Source organism: Pan troglodytes, chromosome 4 (genome assembly GCF_028858775.2).
Source record: "Pan troglodytes isolate AG18354 chromosome 4, NHGRI_mPanTro3-v2.0_pri, whole genome shotgun sequence".
NCBI classification, from domain to species: domain Eukaryota; kingdom Metazoa; phylum Chordata; class Mammalia; order Primates; family Hominidae; genus Pan; species Pan troglodytes.
In genome coordinates this window covers 77,588,967-77,611,684 of record NC_072402.2, presented here as the reverse complement: position 1 = coordinate 77,611,684, position 22,718 = coordinate 77,588,967, and the positions used below count along the sequence as shown (strand labels likewise).

At 44.0% G+C, this 22,718-nt stretch overlaps 1 protein-coding gene across 5 annotated transcripts in view; it reads right to left on the bottom strand.

The window, feature by feature from the left end:
* Positions 1–22,718, bottom strand: part of PRLR (prolactin receptor) — a 180,944-nt gene that overhangs the window by 129,644 nt on the left and 28,582 nt on the right. Inside the window, exon 2 of one of the 5 annotated variants that reach the window (XM_063811323.1) lies at positions 15,815–15,978. The exons of 3 other annotated variants lie outside the window; for them this stretch is intronic. The gene's annotated coding sequence lies outside the window, so the exon portion shown is untranslated. One more of the 5 variants, XM_016953442.4, reaches the window with a different exon arrangement.

The following is a 22,718-nucleotide window of genomic DNA, read 5'->3' as shown; positions in this document are numbered from 1 at the left end:
GATTGCTAGCTACAGGCCACGCGAATAAGGCAGTTGTGGTAATAGATGCGACATGGGCCCTGCTCTCATGAAGCTCCCAATTCAGCGTGGTGGGACAACAATAAGCAAGTGAGCAGGTACATTACTACCTGTGCCTCATTGCGAGTGCTCAGTGGGTCACACAGTGACTTGATAACAGCACCTCTCTATGTTCCTCATACATATGACATTTGACATTTATTGCCTATCACACTGTACAGTTATTTAATTGCTTTTATGAAGGTATTGATATAGTTTGGATGTGTGTCCCCACCCAAATTTCATGTTGAATTATAATCCCCAGTGTTGGAGGTGGGGCCTGGTGGGAGGTGACTGGATCATGGGTTTGGATTTCTTATGAGTGGTTTAGCACAACAGTTCCCAAAGTTTTTGGCACCAGGGATTGGTTTTGTGGAAGACAATTTTTCCATGGACTGGGACGGGGCAGAGAGGGGGTGGTTTTGGGATGATTCAAGCACATTACATTTACTGTGCACTTTATTTCTATTATTATTACCTTGTAATATTTAATGAAATAATTATACAACTCACCATAATGTAAAATCAGTGGGAGTCCTGAGCTTGCTTTCCTGCAACTAGACGGTCCCATTTGGGAGTGACGGGAGACAATGACCGATCACCAGGCATTAGAGTCTCATAAGGAGCGTGCAACCTAGATCCCTCACATGTGCAGTTCACAATAGCGTTTGCACTCCTATGAGAATCTAATGCTGCTGCTGATCTGACAGGAGGCTGAGCTCAGGCAGTAATGAGCGATGGGGAGCAGCTATAAATACAAATGAAACTTTGCTTGCTTGCCCGCCACTCACCTCCTGCTGTGTGGCCTGGTTTCTAACAGGCCATGGACCAATACTGATCCGTGGCCTGGGGGTTGGGGACCTTGGTTTAGCACCATTCCCTTGGTGCTCTCTTCGTGATAGTGAGTGACTTCTCATGAGATGTAGTTGTTTAAAAGTGTGTGGCACCTTGTTCTCTCTCTCACTCCTGCTTTGGCCATGTGACATGCCTGTTGCCCCTTTGCCTTCTGCCATGATTGTAAGTTTCCTGAGGCCTCCACAGAAGCTGAACAGATGCCAGTATCATGCTTCCTGTATAGCCTGCAGAACCGTGAGCCAATTAAACCTCTTTTCTTCCCCCCCCCTTTTTTTTATTATACTTTAAGTTCTAGGGTACATCTGCACAACGTGCAGGTTTGTTACACGTGTATACATGTGCCATGTTGGTGTGCTGCACCCATTAACTTGTCATTTACATTAGGTATATCTCCTAATGCTATCCCTCCCCACTCTCCCTACCCCATGACAGGCCCTGGTGTGTGATGTTCCCCACCCTGTGTCCAAGTGTTCTCATTGTTCAATTCGCACCTATGAGTGAGAACATGCGGTGTTCTGTCCTTGTGATAGTTTGCTCAGAATGATGGTTTCCAGCTTCATCCACCTCTTTTTTTTAATAAATTACCCAGTCTCAGATATTTCTTTATAGCACTGTGAGGATGGCCTAATACAGGTATGGATCTCCTACCTTCTCAATTCAAGATTGAAAGTGTTTTTGAAAGCAGTTGTACATAGTAGGTATTTAAACATATATTGGTCATTAGTATGTCCTTGAGTAAAAGTAATGAGCAGCACATTTAGTCCTAAAATGGCCAATTCTCAAGGCTCTGTGCAAATGGAAATTTGTCCTCATAGCTTCCTGTTATGTATCGTTAAATATCTAGCAACCAGCTAACCTCTGCTGACTTTACATTGGAATTCCACTAGCCATTCAATTTATTTAACCAAGGATAATCTCATTAGGGGTTAAAACTTATCAGAATCATGCTTAATAATCCTGGCATTGTTTTACATTAACTAGGCATTAGAGTTTAGCTCTTAGTCTAAAGAAGGGTGAGCCACATGTTGCAGGTGAAGTAAAAGGGAGAGAAGAATGATTTGGAACCCTTAATTTCAATAAGGTTATGGGGAGACGGCTGTGTGCTTATATTAATTTTGAATTATATCATGTGTCCATTAAGTTCAGAAACATTTCTAGGTAGATGTCTATTAAGTGAGAGCTGCCACTCAGACTACGTTATTCTTTTGAAGAGTCCTGCTTCCTCCCTTAATAGACTTAATAACACAATTTGCCATATCCAATTTTCATAACATCAGAACTCATTTACAGATTAACTGCAATTCTTTGTGAAGTAAGGCATAAAGAGGAGGCTAAAATAATTTAGCCCAGCAAATCCCTTTTTTATGATTAATGGGAATAGATCCTCAAGCCTTCTTAAGCAGAAAAGGCTCTTAGGAGAGAAATACCTGCGCCAATAACACAGGCTCTATGTGCCTGTGCTTCTAAGTAGAAGTCATCTGGGTTGCTTTCCTCCTTGGTCCACACAGATGTGAATGTTTCTCCAGGTTCTTCTGGAGACATGATTCCAGTAGTCCTGATAGCTGTTTGGAGGTCTTCAACCGTTGTTAGGTAGAGTTGGCCAATTATCACACATGATTGAGTGTGTACTTTAAGGATATTGTACTACCTCAAACTCATGACTACCAACTCCCACTGCATTTGTTGATGATTTTTTTTTTTACATGAGAAAGACTAACATGTTGGTCCACGGTCTCATGACAAACAAGGGGCTTTGATGGTATTCTGACCAGATCAGTACTTAGAGTCTTCCAGACAAATGAAACCTTTGTGAAGAGAATTTTGCTAAATTTAACCACCATCTATATATGTGCTAGGTCAAATAAGGAACAACTCATAATGGCTGACCTAAAGAAACTGAGGCACTGATTCTACCTGAGCCTAAATCCCAGAGTTAGGTGGCCAAATAGTGCCTCTTCCAGTGAAATGTTACTGCCGACAAAAATATTTTCCCCTCTGTAAATTGTGATGTAGTGTTCTATATAGTAGATAGATTTCCACACAGATAGATTTGACTGTTAGTGTTATAAACAAGAGAAGGAAGGAACAACAGAGAGAGAAGCAATAAAGAAGAAGGCAATCAGAAGAAGCAATTTCATCTTAAACTTAAACTACCATCCAGAGTAGTCTATGGTCTTGTATTTACTGGGAGCATGAAATAAGCTCATTCTGCCATATGCAGTTGATCATTTAGCACTGGGATGGAGCTGCTTTATTTCACACAGAAACAAAGGACTGGAAAACATTTTGCTCAACAGCAGGAGGCCTTTGCTGTTTCCACAGTGATAGATTTCATTTAGATAATTGAGCAGGTGGGATCTCAAGGGCTGAAAAGTGAAGTCTTAAATAAGTGAGGGAATCTGTCCAAGTTCACAGAATCTAAGAAGGGCAGAGGCAGGATTTAAACCCCTGTGGGCTCAGATTCCACAAACCACGCTCTTAACCTCACTGGGCACTGCCTTTGGGATACAATGATCTCTCAGAAGTATTTTTAAATTATACTGCAAACTTCTTAGCATTCCTGTTTCTCAGATTTTCCATATATGAAACAGTTAATGTGGGAAATAATAGTTTGTGGAATACAGACACCATAAACACACTCTTCTTGTTTACCCACTTTTAAACAATTATAAAACCATGCTCATAGTTAGCAACAACCTGAGACGTTCTCTAGCCCCTCTCCCACCCAAGGAAAAGAATTCCCTCTTCAACTGGAAGTTGCGACCCCTACTTCTAGCCGTGGTGTGAACACATCAAATGCGGAGTAGGCACTACCCTGCCAAGTGTCCACTCACTGCAGAGAGCTCCAATTGCTAGAAAAACCCGGCCACCTTATAAGCTCATTTCACTGCTCCTAGTTTTGTCATTTGGAGTAAGGAAGAATCTCCTTCTCCTGCTTTCATATGACAGTCCATTAAAGAACAGACAGTCACCACGTTCCTCTGAGAATTTCTCTTCTACAGGAAACAATATGTAATTAGTTGTCACATTTTCTGGTTTCATCAGTCTGTTTCCTTGTCGCCCCCCAATGGACACCCAGTGAGTTGCCAATGTCTCTTGTCAAAGGTATTAAGACATCACAGAACTGGGTACAGGGCTCTTGATATATCCTGGCCTTAATTCTCAGGTTCTCCAACAAAGCTGGCAGCCTGTGGTATGCCTTCTGGGGCCAGAGAGTGTGGCATGATCCCAGGTCCTGAGTCTCTCTCTCGATGAGCCCATCATATTGGCTTAACCAAAGCCAATGGTCTTCAGGACACGGAAAAGGGAGTCCCTTAGGCGCCAGGTTTTTTTCCCTTCAGTTCACACTGGGAGAAGGGTCACAGAGCTCCAGTGAAATCTGGTCCTGTTAGATCATTTGTGGTTGGCTGCAGATGCACATGTGGGCATGTGATAGTTTTGATTTAGATAAAAAGCCCACAACTGAGTGGAGTGTTGAAACCTCAGGGTTATAGACTGGTGTATCTGTGAGAAAACCACAACAAGTATGGTATTTGAAGGACCCTACCATCTTCTTTTGCCAAGTTATTCATTCAGAGCCTAAAAGTTTTCAAAGTATTGTCCCCAACTGAAAGAAACCCTGTGATAACTTGAATTTATTTGTATAGAAGTAACTCTACAGTCGATCAGACTAGATGTCAAATGACCATCTCTACTTAGGGTCTGAATTCCAAGGCATCAGAAAGTTTGCCCTTACCTATAAGACCTTGCTCTTTTAGATTCCTGGGATGATATAAAGAATTCCTGATAATTGGAATAACTGGAATTCCTGATAATTGAGAATTCATGATAGTTGGCTGATTAAAAGGTTATCCTCAGAAGAGTATTTGAATTTAAGTGGGAGACCCTTAAACTTTCAAGATAAAAACTGGCCAGGCACGGTGGCTCACGTCTGTAATCCTAGCACTCTGGGAGGCCGAGGTGGGAGGATTGCCTGAGCTCAGGAGTTTGAGACCAGCCTGGGCAACACGGTGAAACCCCATTTCTACTAAAATACAAAACATTAGCCAGGTGTGGTGGCATGCCCCTGTAGCCCCAGCTACTCGGTAGGCTGGGGCAGGAGAATTGCTTGATTCCGGGAGGAAGAGGTTGCAGCAGCGAGCCGAGATTGAGCCACTGCACTCCAGCCTAGGCGACAGAGTGAGACTCCATCTTATAAAACAAAAGAAACAAACAAACAAAAAACAAAATAATAACAACCAACCAGACAATCCTACTGGACTAGAATGACTGAATCAGGCATGGGCATGGGATCCATTGCACCACATGGACCCTCGCCTATTGTGTCTACCTGTAAGGTCAACTCTGCCTGTTTCTTATCCTCTTCCCCTCCTCACAGGGAATGATTCTACTTGGCCAAAGCAGGGACTCACCAAAGCTGTAGGTAAGATGAGGTGGTAGACTTCTAAGCATTTTACACGTGTTTATGCAATCTTTCAAATAACACAAGTATCCACAAGGCAGCTGTGAAGTCACCTGACTATTACACATGAGGAAAAGGGGCAGTTAAGTTTAGCATAGTGCCACACATATAGTAAATGCTCAACAAATGTAGGTGTTACTGGTTTAGAATGATAATATTTTGGCATGACTTAAACCAAAGTCCACCTCTAGATTATAGCAACAAAAGAAAGTTTTGTTTTGCATAAACACAGTTTCAACTGCTGGAAGGACTTTAGAAAAACAACTTGTAGGACATTGTGAAGCATCCTTTAGCTTTCAGCTCTCCTTGGGCAGGAAGCCCACAGACCAGTGAGTCTTTAGTTTTGCTCTCTAGGCTTGGCCCTTCTCTTCATTTCTGATGCTTCATCCATACACTGAGAAGGACCAATTTCCATATTCTTCCATCTAAATTCCAGAATGTGTTAATTTCATAGTGGGTATATGTAGCCAGTAGATCAAGTCTCCTAAGAGCTTACCATTATTTAGAGTTATTTTATACAAGGAATGAAATTCTCTTTATTCCACAAGTCTGGCCAGATGACCCCAGTCCCTTCTAAGGTAGTATGCTTTTATTCTCCCCAAACACCTGTTTGATTGAGATGTCAAATAGGAAAGGTAACTTTCCTAAAAAAAAAAAAAAAAAAAAAAAAACTTCCAAATGAGTTCCCTGAGGTTCTAGGCTTGGGTCTTTTCTAACTAAAATTATGGGCCCAGGGTTTGTGTATCTATCTGTCTGGGGTCCTGAGGAGGAACCCAATGGGGACAAAAATCCCCATGGCAATGTACTTCTAAAAAACACAGGAGCCTTACAGCAAGACCTAGCTCTGGTTCACTGTGAATTTGCTAATAATTAACTCTAGATCTCTGAGCAGGAACAGTCACATTAGTAGAAGGCAGGAATTCTATCTATACACACAAACTGCTGAGAATTACAGGTGGAGGCCTACTAGGAAATAGAGCAGGTTTCACCAGACTTAACTAGGTGTCTTTGTCTGAGACCAGCCCATTGATCGCTTGTGGGGAGGGAGTCCGTAGGAGGGAGAGAGTCGTGATTGTATTCTGTGGCGTCTCTTTCTCTTCAGACTATGGGGAGCAAGATAAAAGTGTTCCCAACCATATTAGTGTTCTCTGATTCGTCGAATGTCGGGGTGGAATGGGACCTCAGAGACCATGGACCTCAAAACACCCACTGAGCCTTGCTGGGCTCATCTATCTAGGAGACAGTCGCCATATATGGATCTACAGACTTTAAGTGCACACTGGGCACGGGATGTACCACATAGACCCTCGCCTATTGCACCACATTGAGGTGCACTGTCAGAGTGAAATACACACTGAGTATCAAAGACTTTGTATGAAAAAGGGAATGGAAAATATCTCACTAATAACTATATTATCACACATTGAAAGGACACTATTTGGGATATATTGAAACAAATAAGATATATTAAAATTAATTGCACTGGTTTCTTTAAATTTTTTTTTTTTGCTAGAAAATATAAAGTTACATTTGTAGCTTACATGCTATTTCTATTGGGTGTGCTGTTGTAACAAGTACACATTCCCTCTCCTCAAGGTTGTCCCTCAACGTGACGCTGACTGATGTTCATCAAGACTTACTGTCACACTGGCTAGTGCTGCCAAGCCATCTAGACTACAACTTATTCTAGATTCACCCTGGAGAGATCTTAGAGGGCATATCTTCTTCACCCAGAGAAGGCATTTATGCCTTATTGAGGCCTCAGTTTACCCAGAGGAAACAGCTCTTCCCTATGACCCTGAGAGGTGCTGGTGCTACTCAAGGCACCTGTGTTCTGGTGCACCTGGCCCTTTAACTAAAAGATAATGGGGCAAAGGAGAGGGTGGGGAGCAAGTGTAAATACCTCATTGTGGAGCAGAGGCAGCTACCACCCCACCTGAGCTAGGGTGGCCCTGGCTAACTCATTTTGCTCCACCCTTGATTAAGCAGATTTTTACAATGTTCTTGCTTAAAAATCTATTTGATTCACTGAAAAGTAGTTATAAGTGGTTACACTGGGAAGATGAATACTACTCTTCTGCACCCCGCTGTGTGATAAACCTGCCTGACCTCAAGAAGCAGATCCTGGCTCTTGCTGGATGGGGTTGGTGCCAGCCTACACTAGAGCACCCGCGGTGGCATGTGGCTAGGATTATCAAAGGGAGATTGGAGGCAGCTGGTGTGTACCAGGAAGCGCACCAAACCAGCAAAGTTCCGGCCCCTCTATTCAGTAGCTGCAGGATCCTGGGCAAGCCGGTCTCCTGATCAGTAAAATGGGTATAAGAGTGCCTACTTCAGAAGGGTGCTGGTCAGGCATGGTGGCTTACACCTGTGATCCCAGCACTTTGGGAGGTTGAGGCACGTGGACCACTTGAGGTCAGGAGTTTGAGACCAGTCTGGCCAACATAGTGAAACCCCATCTTTACTAAAAATACAAAAATTAACCAGGCGTTATGGTGCATGCCTGTATTCCCGGCTACTAGGGAGGCTGAGGCTGAAGAATAGCTTGAACCCGGGAGGCAGAGGTTGTGGTGAGCCGAGATCGCGCCACTGCACTCCAGTCTGGGTGACAGAGAGAAACTCCGTTTAAAAAAAAAAAAAAAGAAGGTTGTTATGGGGAGTAAATGTGAGAATTCTACACTATCAACAGATGAGAGCTCACTATTACTGATAAAATGTGTCCCAGGTGGGAGTCAAGACGCCGGAGTTCTAGGTTATTTGCCCCTCATTTAGCTCTATGGCTGGGTGCAAGCCCCTGACCTCTTCAGCCTTAGGTTCCTTATCTACAAAATGGATTATGAAGATTCCCCTCAGTGTGAAGAGTTCATGATTTCCATGACCCCAAGCCCTTCAAATAATAGTGAAAATCAAGGAAACTGAGCCCAGAAAGATCAAACCACTTGTCTGAAGCCGCATAGCTTTGGGGCAGCAGGATCAGAGTAGACATCCTGCTTCCCAGTCCAGGGTTTTCCTGCTGGAGCACAGGAGCCTCCCTGTTTACCCAGTGAAATGAGATGCAGGAATTCAAGAGGCAAGAGGGAGAGAGCCCCATTGCTTTGGCCTTGGAGGTAAGGGAGTCCATGCTTCTGAGGTGAGTCAGTCAGCAGCAAAGTCAGCCCCATCAAAACCTCTCTGTGGACACAAATCCTTCTGGTATCTCCCTCAACTGTAACTGCATATCCCCAATCATTTTCCCTTGGCAGCTCAATTTGACTTTGGCCTATTGTGTCAGCAACCTTTTTTGTCAGGCAGGTGCTGTCTCCTTAATCTCCTGCTACTGCAGTCACCTGGGGCAGCCACCCAGCTCCGTCAGGAACTTGCTAGGAAGAAACTAGCCGTGCCTGGAAAGTCAGGCTCTTCGAGTTCAGCCATTGCTAATTTCAGCAGCTTGCCTTCTGATATTTTATTCCTCTTTACCTGGAATTCATTTTGGGCCATCTGATTTGTTTAATTATCACATAAAAGATCAACATACCTTATTTATTTTTTAAAGGACTGATTCTAATCGGTGAGCAAACACTTTTACACTCGTCAGCTGCTCCTTGGGCAGCCTGGGATCGGCCCACGTTGCACATTCTCTAAGAAGCTTTGTCTCCAAAGCTCAGCGTGAAGGCTCTGCTTCAGCCCACTGAGTGAGCGACAGACATGGAGAAGTTTGCTTTTGTGAGCTCATCAGCACAAGACCTTCATTGGTTCCCCTTTAAAAGAAATGGCAGTTGTTTTTCCCTGGTTGGGGCGACTTGCATGGTTCTGTGTACACAGCTTGGAGAACGGGAAAGAAAAATCAGAACCCACAGTATCTACTCCTTGCACCTTTTAGCTAGGAGTATTATTCAAAATATTTACCTGGTATGGCTTAAGCCCTGACCAACCAAAAAAGACAGAAGATGTAAATAACTGGCGAGGCCACACTAATACAAACCGGTGGAATCTCAATGCCGTCCACTGTCCTGGGAGCTTTTTATTTATACCCAGCATAATGTAATGTTTACTGAGAGCTTTCTGAATGTCAGACACTGTTTTAAATGCTTTCCAGGAGTTAACTCATTTACTTACTGTTGAAAACTTTATTAGGTAATGTTTGGGTTGAATTGTGCCCTCCCACCCCAAATTCATACGTTGAAATCCCAACACCCAGGACCTCAGAACGTGGTGTTTTTTGGAAGTAGGGTTATTGCAGATATAATTAGTTGAGATGAGATTATGAGGGTGAGCCCTAATTCAATATGATTGGTGCTCTTATAAAAAGGGGAAATTTGGACACAGATACATGCATGCAGGGGCAGCACCACACGACGATGAAGGCAGAGGTCGATGGTGCTTCTGCAAGCCAAGTAACACTAAGGATGACCAGCACACCACCAGAAGCTAGCAGACAGCCATGGCACAGATTCTTCCTCACAGTACCAGAAGAGATCCAACCCTGCTAACCGACACTATGCTTTCAGATTTCTGAAAGCACCTACTTCAGAAGGGTGCTGGTCAGGCATGGTGGCTTACACCTGTGATCCCAGCACTTTGGGAGGTTGAGGCAGGTGGACCACTTGAGGTCAGGAGTTTGAGACCAGTCTGGCCAACATGGCAAAACCCCATCCTTACTAAAAATACAAAAATTAACCAGGCGTCATGGTGCATGCCTGTATTCCCAGCTACTAGGGAGGCTGAGGCTGAAGAATAGCTTGAACCCGGGAGGCAGAGGTTGTGGTGAGCTGAGATCGTGCCACTGCACTCCAGCCTGGGTGACAGAGAGAAATTCCGTTAAAAAAAAAAAAAAATAAAGTTGCTATGGGGAGTAAATGTGAGAATTCTAACACTATCAACAGATGAGAGTTCACTATTACTGATAAAATGTGTCCCAGGTGGGAGTCAAGACGCCGGAGTTCTAGGTTATTTGCCCCTCATTTAGCTCTATGGCTGGGTGCAAGCCCCTGACCTCTTCAGCCTTAGGTTCCTTATCTACAAAATGGATTATGAAGATTCCCCTCAGTGTGAAGAGTTCATGATTTCCATGACCCCAAGCCCTTCAAATAATAGTGAAAATCAAGGAAACTGAGCCCAGAAAGGTCAAACCACTTGTCTAAAGCCGCGCAGCTTTGGGGCAGCAGGATCAGAGTAGACATCCTGCTTCCCAGTCCAGGGTTTTCCTGCTGGAGCACAGGAGCCTCCCTGTTTACCCAGTGAAATGAGATGCAGGAATTCAAGAGGCAAGAGGGAGAGAGCCCCATTGCCTTGGCCTTGGAGGTAAGGGAGTCCATGCTTCTGAGGTGAGTCGGCTTCCAGCACTATGAGACAACACATTTCTGTTGTTTAAGCCACCCAGTTGTGGTACTTTGTTATGGCAGCCCCAGCAAACCAGTACAGGGGGACAATATAATTATCCCATTTTACATGTAGAAACCAAGGCACAAAGAGATTAAGTTCTTCCCCAATGCCCCACAGTGAATACTTAGCAGGCAGTTTGCTCCAGAATGTGCCCTCTTAACTACAGTACTAAAAATAATTCTGGCTGGGCATGGTGGCTCACACCTGTAATCCCAGCACTTCGGAAGGCTGATGCGAGTGGATCGCTTGAGGTCAGGAGTTCAAGACCAGCCTGGCCAACATGGCAAAACCCTGTCTCTACTAAAAATACAAAAATTAGCTGGGCATAGTGGCAGGTGCCTGTAATCCTAGCTACTCGGAAGTCTGAGGCAGAAGAATCGCTAGAACTGGGGAGATGGAGGTTGCAGTGAGCCGAGATTGTGAGATTGTGCCACTGCACTCCAGCATGGGTGACAGACTGAGACTTTGCCTCAGGAAAAAAAAAAAAAAAGTTCTGCTTTGGCCTAAACAATCAGTTGCTTTTTCATTGAAACAATTTTTAATTTCAACATGGTCCTATCATAATCAGAAAAGAATAAGTGTACACTTTAGGGGTGAATGATCTTTCCCTAGTGAGCCCATCTTATTCTGCTGCACTGTGCTAGAGCATCTTGACCACTGTGTATCTACTTATAACCAAAGACAAATCTTCTTTCCAACAGAGGCTCTGGGGAAGAGCCACACAGACAGGTCCTTGAACCTGGGGATGAGCAAATACTATAAGGAAGCTGGTAGGGTTATAGACACACAGTGAGCTTTTATCAGGAGGAAATATTTACATAATGGGGATTTTATACTATGATGACCAAAACAAAGCCCCTACAGACATTGACCACACAGAAATGATCCAATTAACAGATGTGTTATTTTCAAGAAACCTCTCTCCCCAGCCTGCCTTCCCCTTGAACAGGAAGTCTGAGATGGCCAGGTGTGCAGGGAGAAAGGGACTTCTGAGGAACATCATTTCTAGCCTATTTTATTATAACAGCGTCCTAAGTGTTCTCCATGTCATCTGTCTTGTCCCCTCCAAACTGCTCTGCAGATTTCAGCCAGAACTTTCCTTCTGCTAATGCAGATCTAATCATACATCTCTCCTGCCAACAGACCTTCCATAGTTCTTCTTAGCCTCAGCCTTGTTACCTGGCCTCAAAGTCCATCTTTAGAAATTCTGTTCTGGTTAGCACTCAAATAACAGACACCCGAAGAAAACAGATTCTTGTGAGACACAGACACTGTATCTTTCATATAGAAAGGTTTGGATACAGAGATTTGGCTCTGCCCCCCACCACGGGTCTCACTTCTCCCTAGGCTGCACCCTTACGATTTCAGCTACTTGAATCCCAGTTTTCCAGTGACCACCAGGCTTCCTCAGTGCCTTTGCTCTTGCAGTGGGCTTCTTCTGCCAGGAACATGCTACCCAGAGCTCTTCTCCTTCCATCTCTACCTTCAAGTTCAGGAATCAAGTCCAGAGGAATTCTTTCTAGATCCGCCCAGTTGGGTTCCAGGCCCTCTCATGCAGGCCATGGTCCAAGTGTCCCTCAGGACCATGGACTTCATCACGCTTGACATGACCATCATTGGTCCATGTGCCTGTCGTGCCCACATACTTCTTGGGGACAAGGGGTATGTTTCATTCATCTTTGTATTGCCAAGACCTACTCTGTTACATAATTGGTGCTCAATTCCAATGTTGAGAGAATATATGAGTGAACGAATGACACATAGTTCAACATTACAAACAATTAGGGCAGAGCTCTATGCTCTGTCATGAGCATCTGTTCTTTAATGTCCCTGGAAATTCAGGGCTCCTTGTGAATGAGCTAGTGCCATCCTCAGCTCTGTGCCCTCCTCTCTCCCCTACCTCTTAATTCTCTAAGGACTCCAGCATATTTAAATGTGCTCCAATGTCTATGGCTGAAAAGTACCCACCAGTGTGGGTAGAAAGAAAGCGTGTAGGGTAAGATAAAAGGAGCTAAGCCTAAAAAGGGTTCTGGAAAGTCAGGGAGAAAAAGTGTGAATGGGAGGATTTGGGAGGTGTGAGAGTCACATTCCCAGACAGAGGAACACAGTCCAGAGCTTTCTCTTCTCTTTCTCTCCACTACTACCAAATGCTGGATGTTGCCCTGAATATTCAGGACCAGTCCCTTCCATGTAGCACAAATGAACAAGAAAATAAGATGAGAATTCTGTTTTGGTTAGCTGCCAAATAGCAGATGCCCCAAGAAAACAGATTCTTGTGAGACACAAATGCTGTATCTTTCACATAGAAAGTTTTGGATATGGAAAGCTTAATGGTAGGAATTCTGCTTTTATTTGGGGTCCTCTGTGTGGAAGAACTGCCCTGAAGACATCCAGGTACAGCAGAAGCAGCCAGATGCTGCTGCATTAGGAAAGGCCAGCTGTCCCCAAGACTGATGCTGTGCTGAGATCTGAGTGTGGTTTTTTCCTGCTTGCATTTGCAGTTACATGGAACTCGCTGGGCCACTTCTTGTGGTTTGAAGAGACTGAGCCTGGCACATTAGGAGCAACAGAATCACCATGGGGCCCTTCTCCCTGTGGACATATCCTTCTTCTTCAGAGATGCCATTTAGGAGACTTCGAAGTGGCAAGGCAGCTATTCCTTGCCCAACCACTGCCCCCATCTCTACCATCTGTGTCTGTGTATAGTGACCCTCAACTCCCGTAGTTATGCAACAGCAGTGGGGACAAGGAGCAAGATATATGTCTCTAGATAAGCCCCACACTGAAAAATAGCCTTTGAGCAAAGCAGCCCCCAAGTTCTTTCCCTTAGGTAAGAAATTCTCAAGAGCTCTCTACCCTTGTACTGACTGTGTAACTCGTGTGAGCACAAACACGGGTAAGATATGAACAGATCCAAAGCAAAGCACTCTATCATCTTACTGCGTTCATTCTCTGTCTTCATTTCATCCGGAGAAAGTAAAATGGACACCATGCCTTGGGAGGACTTGATTTTAAGCAGTGATGTTGCACCAAGACACAGGTCTGGCTGATAAGCTCTCTTGCTTGGAGGGCACCACTGAGCTAGTAAATTCTGACTGGCAGGTTCCTATTGGTCCTGCAATCTTTAGGTGAATTGTCAGACCCTCTGAGAGCTACCCCCTACCACCCAGATTGCTAGCTGCACCCCTTAGGCTGGGTTCTCACATCAGTGCATGGGAGCTACTGCTATTGTTGCACAGATGTTCTCTCCGAACATCTGGAGGGCACAGCTGCCGCATCATCCTCTCACAGCTATTTCTTAGCACCCAAATCACCCTGCTTGCTCTTCTTGTCCCATAGAGGTCATATGGGCTAATTCTGATGCCTTGTGATTGGGTTGAAAGACGAGTGCATGGAGAGCTGGATTCTTACTCTGAGGCAAGAATGCCTTTTTTTTAACTGGCATGTTAGGTTGGCATGCATCTCCTTTGGTTTTTCTGCTTCCCTGCAGCACGGCTCTGGTTCTGTCCACGGAGCATCTCCCAAGCCAGGCAGAGATGGTGGCAAAGTGGTGAATTCCTGGCTCAGGAGGTGTGTGTCAGGCAAGCTTGATGCTGCCCTGTGGCATGGAGGGTTCAAATAAGCAACCAGCTCACACCTGCCCGAGATGACTGGCTCAGGGGCTGCTAGGCCATTTGTCTTCTGGTGTCTGGGAGAACTTGCTTTTTTAGAAGAGACTTTGAAGGTTTCATTGGTGTAATAAATATTTATTAGATGCCTACAAAGTGCTGGGCTCTCAGGATGAAGCTGACATGGTTCCTGCCCTCATGACCTCATGACACTCTGTCTATAAAATCAGGAAAGGCCTGGTGCAGGTCAGTGAGGGGCTGCCTCTCTCACTGAGCGTTGGTTACAAGGCCCTGCCTTACCCCAGGTTAGGCCTCTGTGCCTATCTCTCTAGCTTGTTTTTCCACTTCTCCAAAACCTTCCTGCTCTTGCTTCTATCTTGTCCTGTGTTCCTTGCAGTTTTCCCTTCATCCACCCTTTCCATTGCTTCTGCCTTCTATCTTGCTGGAAAGTCTGCCCAAATGGATAAACAGACTACAGTACAGCCATACAATGGAGTATCACTCAGTGCTAAAATGGAGAGAAGCTACCAAGCCCTGGAAAAACATGGAGGAAGCTTAAAAGCATATTGCTAAGTGAAAGAAGCAGTCAGAAAAGACTACATTCTGCATGATTCTGACTACATGACATTTCAGAAAAGACACAAGTATAGAGACAGTAAAAAGATCAGCAGTTGTCAGAGATTTGCAGGAAAGAAGGGAGGGTGATTTTTAGGGAAGTGAAACTATTCTGTATGATAGTGTAATGATAGATACATGTCATTATACATTTGTTAAAACTCATAGAACCATACGACCCAAAAAGTAAACCCTAATGTAAACTCTGGACTTGTTAGTTAATAATGATATATCAACATTGGTTCATCATGATAAACATACCACACGAACATAAGATGTTATTAATAGAAGAAACTCTGTGGGGGAAAACGGGTATGTGGGAACTGTCTGTACTTTCTGTTCAATTTTTCTGTAAGCCTAAGACTGCTGCAAAAAATGAAGTTTGTTAAAAAAATCATCTCAACTCACCCTGATGTCACCCTGGCACAGGCTGTGGCAGCTCTTCAGAGTTCCCTGTCTGGCCTCTCTCTGCCTTCCAGTGTGATCTAGAGATGTTCTCAGCTCCATGCCAAAGCAGCCTCCTTGTCTCCCAGTTCACTCCAAGGACTGGTCTGTCATGTGACCGGGCCAGCGTGTTATTGAGCCGCCCTCCTGATCTTCGATCCCATGCCTGAACAACACTGTCTCCCTGGAATTCCTACGGTCTCAAATGAGCCTCGGTGTTGGCCTTTTAAGTTAACACGCTGTCTCCATGCTCATCTCTTATTCAACATGGCCCTGCCCATAAGACCATTTTTACCACCACTGATGCCCCAAACACACCCCACCCCTGCCATTCCCAATCACAGATGAGAAAGATTGAAAGGAGAGAATCAGAACTGACAGCAAAAGGAGGAAGGGGACCTGAGTATCTCACCTGTTGCCTTTGGGCAGCTGGACACCTCACCCACGCTTCAGGCTGGAGCCTTCCTCATCTTTATTAGGTGTCTTAGAGGCAAGTGCCGGAGGTAACATCCTCCTCTGCATTTCCTACACTGACAAGGAGAATGCTGTGGCTCTACGCAGTCATCCTTTTACAACCTGGTGAAAGGTACAGCCTACTGTTAATAATTGATCTGCATATTAAAGCACAGAGTATTTTTGTAGGCAAGGCAATTCCTTGCTGGAAAATGCAAGGATACATTTTGTTTCAGTTGGTTCCAGGGGCTGGAGCTTCGGGTCAGGTGACAACTTGCTCACATGTGTCTATTGGGTTTGGCTGGGAGTAGAAGGGACAGAGAGAGGGCCTCAGTCTTTAACAGGCTCTAAGCAAAAAAATGAAAACGATTTTGAATAAAAATATGAATTCTCAAGTTTCCAGGAAAAGCAGTCCATCAACTCTTATGAAATATCGGCTCTCCCTAAATAAAATAAAATAAAATAAAGAGAAATATTGGCAATGATAAAGGCCAGGAGAATGGTTCATTCTGAAACTGTGTTTAGCAGTCCTGTACTAAACCTGCACTCCATGAAAGGCCAAGCTGGCAAGTTTGGACTCAATCCTATAGGCTGTGAAAAGGCAGGGAGGTGACACTAGGCTTTCCAGGCAAGGAGGTGACAAATGTGTACGGTAAGGTAAAAGGACAGGGAGTGAAGAGGGGAAATAACACAAAGAAAAAGCAAAGGGAATAAAAAATAGTCCTATTTTATGAAAGGTTCTCATGCATGCACTGTCAGCCTGCTCAGAATCTGGCATCAATAGAGAAGGGTGTGTTTTGGGATCCATAAGGCCAACTGAGACTCTTAAAGGAATTCTCCAAAGCCTGACTCCATCAGCCAGGGGATTAGGAGGAAAACAAACATAGGGCAGGGGACAGGTTTGGACCTTCAATGAGCAAAAGCAGGACAAGAAAGTTAGCTAGTAGGAACTGCCTCCTTGGGAAGATTGCTCCTGCTGGAATCCCCCTCCTCTGTCTCCCAGGCTGCTACATGAAGATTGCCATGGGCAGGACACTCCAGTGTGTTTGCAAACTGGGCTAGGTGAAGGCTAATCAAGACCTTCCCCGAAGGAATCGTTCTCAGGAGTGTCTTAATCAGTTCAGGCTGCTATAATAAAGTGCTTTAGATGGAGTGGCTTATAAACCACATAACTTAATTTCTCACAGTTCTGGAGGCTGGAAGTCTGAGATCAGGTTGCCAGCATGGTCAGGTTCTGGTTAGGGCTTTTTTCTGGATTGCATACTGCTGACTTCCTGTTGTAAACTCACATGGTGGAAAAAGGTGAGAGAGCTCTCTGGGACCCTTTTGTAAGCGCACTAATCTCATTCATGAAGCCTCCCAAAGGCTCCATTATATTGGGGGTTAGGATTTCAACATATGAATTTTGAGGGGAACACAATATTCAGTCATTTCAGGGTAGAGAGGTGTAGGTTCTTGGAAACCACTTTCTCCTGTCCCCAACTTCTTTATTTTATTTTAATTCTATTTTATTTTTAAATCCAAAGTTTAATCCAATTTGCCGAAGACCTTAACTATGATGTGGAATCAAAAGTCACAAGTGGGAGAATGGGAAAGTGAGGCCAGATCCACCCGTGTGCTTGGCTATAGGATTTCGGGGAGGTCACAGGCTCATTGGGAGTGTCTGAAACTATGATCGTTTTCTGTTTTTGTTTTTTCTTTCTCTGAATCTTAATCAACTATAGGGTCAACCCCTTTCCTTCTGGCTGCTCCCCCAGGTCTACCCACGTGCGGGGTTCCCCCTGGGAAGTTTCCCTCATTGCTCAGATCTGGGAGTGACCCCCGATTGGTGCTTAGGTGAATGACTGAAGCTCAGCCAGATGTCATTCTTGCTGGATTTGCACAGGTGCCAGCACTCCTCAGCTCAGCTGCTTCCATCACTCACACTAGTCCTTCCTCCCACCTGTTCAGTCCTTGAGGCTGATATAGTAATGGATGGACCTACAGGCCTAAGTTTGGGTGGAGGCTGAAGATGACGCAATTAACTGGTAGCATCACCAAGAGAGGACCCTCAGGCTGTGGCTGAGACCCACTCCACAAAGAAGCCTCCCCAACCAGCGACTGTTGCTCAGAGCATGCACCTCAGTATAGTCGCTGACTGCAGCAGATCTCTGAGAGGATGAGATTCAGCATTTTCTCCCCACTTGGGTTTGCCACCCTGGATCAGCACCATCCCCTGAGGGCATGCCTTGGACATGCAATTGCATGAGGAGAGGTGAGACTGGCAAGCCCAAGGAGTGATGCCCATCCTGGTTAGAGGGAAAACCGCCGCTGATGGCTGTCCTGACAAAGGCAGGGCAGTCCTGGAGTATTGTGGCATGGATGCCGATGGCACCATTCCTCCAGACAGTCCAGCCCTTCAATCTCTTTTACAATGTCTTTCAGCCTCCCTCAGATTCCCCAGCGACAGGGCAGCATCCTGGGCAGCTCCGTTCTACTTCAGCCATTTGCTAACACTGCTGACACAGTTCATCATCCTTTTGTTGACACCTCAGTGCCGCTCCGACTGCAATGCTGATGGCAGGAAGATTGAGAAGCCTTGCCCCAGGAAGTCTCCCTTTTCCTACTCCAGCAGTGCTGGCCCTGAGCCCCAGCAGAGTATCGCTTAGCAAAGTCATCTTCCACTTGCCAAAGTAAACAAATGGAGCACTTTATAATAACATGCCCTTGACTCTATGGAGCATTGCCCCAATTCTGAGTGAAGCTGCAAAGCTGAGCGCCTTCTGTGGTTCCCATGGCACTGGACAAAAGGCAAGCTTCTGGGGATGCCTACAGTAGCCTCTTTTTATTTCATTGACTGGATATTGGCATTTCCAGTATCTTCTCTTTGCCTCTCTCTTTCCTCAGATGTAAGAGTCTGAAATCTTGACCTTAGTTTCTTTGCTCTGCTATTTAGCAAACCGGACATTTAATCTTATTTGATCTTATGTGTTGTAGTTTGTGGTTAAGTAGGAGATACCAATCTTCTAAACAGAAAAATATGTTAGCTGCTGAAAGAAATATATATATTTTTTGTTTCCACCACTTGGTCTTTGTTCTTTTTCTCTCTGCTCCTTTTCCACCACTAGAAAGCACTTAGTGTCTGCTTGGTTTGGGTCATAAAATTGCTCACTTGGACTGTGTTCACAGCAGCTCTGACAGTGTTTCAGCCACATGTCCTCAACTTTTTCTCAGTAAGCTGTTAGCAGATGATCTGCCTACAATGAGAAGCTGAAACCCTCCCTACAGCCAGCTGATCTGCTCTCCGTGAAGCCTTTGCTCTTAAAGGACAACCACAGCATGATTAACAACAGCCAAGTTCAAAGGAGCTGAAGATGGATTTCTGGCTCTCCGGATCCTGCTGCTGAGAAAGCAGGGTCCCTTGGCAGGAAGCTCTTGCAGGGCTTCTCCTCCGAAGCAGGAAAGACTAGGGAAAAATGCATAGAAATGCAGTTCTGAGCTTCTCACCCTCACCAGAAGGTTACAGAGGCTCATGAAGTTCCCAAATCTATAAGCTCTTCTTAATTATAAGGAAATGCTATAGGAGGAATGCAGATCAGCTGAGTGAGAGACAGAATTCGATGCAGGCCCTAGTTCTTTTCTCCCCCTGAGCCAGGCCGTGTAATGCTGTGGACATTTTCAGTTAAGATATTCCAGATGTGGAAGTGGTTAGATTGTGAGACGGACCATACATCTGATCGAAAAACAAATGACATTTTCTGAAAGAAACAGCTGTGATCTACTTTATGATGCTACATGGCTAAGAATATTAATAATTCTCACTCTCTCCTATGATTATGACAGAAATGTTTCCAAGGTGCCATTTTCACAGCTATCAATTTACCTTAAAGGGAGTGAAATGTAGGAGAAATTCTTTAAAAGTTTTTAAAAACACGTCATTCTTCAAAAATTGGAAACTGAAAAAAAAATCATCATCTAAAATATATTTCCCCCTTAAGTTGTACCTTTTATAGTTCTCTAAATAAAATCTGATTATTAAATGAGTACTACAGTAACCACATAACCTACTTGATATCCCCAAATAAAGTGATTGTAAATCTGTAGAGGAGAGAGAAAATTAATAATTTACATATTTCAATTTCCATAACATTTTGTTACTCCCTTATCCTCCATAGATTCCAAATTTGCACCCCAAGGTATTAAAAATTCAAAAAATGTATCTATTATCACAACTAAATAGAAACTCAGGACTGAGTGAATATAAGGAAAAATGCTCTGATAAACTGTCATAAAGAAAAGAGTAGGAATTGGGGTTGATCTCAATCTTGTCCCCTCCAAAGTGTGGGTGTGAGTTTTAGAAAATACAAGATTTCTTTTTTGCCAGCACAGTCCTCCAAGCCTTGAGTGGCTCTGATGATTGCCAAGAAAGAAGAGGTAGGGCTGGACAAAGCCGCACATTGTAACCAGCTGGTTGTGTCGAGCATGTTCTTTCTGGCATGTCTCGCAGAGCCTCATTTCTTCCTTTGTAAACCAGGGATAAAAATACTTCACAGACTTATCTTGTGGTTTAGAAATAATATAGTTAACACGCCTGTCCTATACACCAAGTATCAAAGAGGTGGTTGATAAATGGCAGCTCTCCTGATAATCATGACTTTGGACACAAAAGCAAATCAATTCTATCGTGGCTACACGCTGCCCCAGAACCTGTCCTCTGAAAGCCCTGTTTGCTCTAGGATGAGAGAAAGTTGCTAGTCACTCTCAGAATACAAAAACTCTGAGGGCAGACTCGATCTACCTGGTTTGTTGACTGACAAGTGCTTTGCCCAGCAGTCAGTGGGAGGGCTTTCAAATATATATTCTTTGTGAAGGGCACTCTAATTTTACTTAATGTGAAACTGCAAGGAAATAGAGATACTTTCATGGACATACTCCCCAAGAACAAGGCTTTTCTTAACCAAGCTGTCCTGGCAGCTGAGGAAGGAGTATGGGATTGAAGGAAGAGCCTAGGGTTTCTGGGTATTGATATGAGGTGTCAGGACACTAGGGATGTAGTTTCAATCCTAACACTAAGAATGGTACCATGTCTTTATATAGGGCTTTCCAGGTCAGAGAGACCCTAAGTATGCCTGGCCTGACTGAATCTTCCCCTGTAAGATATCAGGCCAAATAGCACCAGTCCCATTTTATAAATATCCAACAGTTTAAAGAGTTAACAGATTTTGCGAAGATCACACAGATGAACGGAGGCAGGGTTAGAATTCGAACCCAGATCTTTCTTTTACGGAGTACTTCATCTTCAGATTGTTCATCCTTCTTGCTCAGGACTCTATTCATAAGGCTCTACTTTTTCCTTCCAATTTTTAGTTGTATGGAGCTAGAAAATTATTTGGCTTAACACACAAGTTCTGTGGTAAATTCTGTTTCTACCAAGCTGTGTAACTTTGGGCAAGTCACTTAAGCCCCCAGAACCCTAACATCTTCATTAAATGGTGACAATAAAGATAGTACTCAAAATTATGAAGATTAGAAGCAATAATGCATGCAGAGTTGTTAGTATGGTATATGCACTGGTTCTAGCCTTTGGAGTAACCCCTCCTCCCCCTTCACAATAAATCTTTGATGTTGAAATTCCAACAAATATTGATGTCTAGTAAGGGATTTGAGGGCTATAGCTTTTAAAACATAGTATATTTGCAAAACCACAACGTTCAAGTGATGTTGTGAGAGTACGTTTATTATTTGTGTGTCCAAGGAAAATGATATCTTACCCCTTTGGTAAGTGTAAAGTAAGAAGACAGCCTTAAGGCCTGTTTGGATGTTATGAATATCAATGCATCTAAAGAAACACTTGCAGGACCTGTCTGTCCTGCTGTGACTTCATCCTACATGCCAATGTCTTTTCCATTTTCTCCATGAAGACTTAAAACAAAACAACCAATATTTACCAGGCACATCATAATTCTCTTAGATTTACAGCCATTAACTTGGATAGTAAGCACAATTGCAATCTTTGGAGCACCTCAGAGATCTCGGTCAAATCCTTTAATATTTTTGCAGATACTTTTAGTTCTCTTCTCTTCTCTTCTCCTCTCCTCTCCTCTCCTCTCCTCTCTTCTCCTCTCCTCTCCTCTCCTGTCCTCTCCTCTTCTCCTCTCCTCTCCTCTTTTCTTCTGTTCTTTTTCTTTCCCTTAACAGGGTGAGGCTGCTTGGTTCCAGATATCTGGTCTCAAATTCCCATAAATTGGTAAAGAAAAAAGTATTTAGAGACATGATAGGATGAATTCCTTTCACTCCTTGACCCCAAAACCTCTGTTATCATAGATATTAATTTTTCAGTTTCAGACTTGGCAATTTATCAAACCTATTCTGGAAGGGAATCTTTACTCACCAATACCAGCGTAAGTAGAATGCAGACAAATGCATAAAGACCTCTAGATAAAGAGAGGCTAAATTGTTGTAGTTAGGACTAGTGACTCTGGAGCCAAATTGTCTGGGATCACCTAGCTAGCTGTGTGACCTTGGACAAGTTACTCAAGTTCTTTATACTTCAGTTTCCTTATCTGTGAGATGGAGATGATAATAAGAGAACCTACCAATTGCTTCTTATAGGAAATTTACATATTTCCATTGAGAGATCTTTGATCAAATTCAGTGTGGTGTCCACTAGCATTTGGAAGGATAAGTGCAATCTAGCAGAGAAAAAACATGACCTTTGAGTCAAGAGACCTGAGTCAAGTCCTCTACCTGATTCACGGACCAAACCGTTCAGCACAGTATTCAAGGTTTTTACAATTTGGCACCAACCTACATTTTCAGCCATGCTTGCTGTCACTTCTTCTCCTTGTGATTTGGTCATCAAACTATTTGCAATTGCCCAAAAT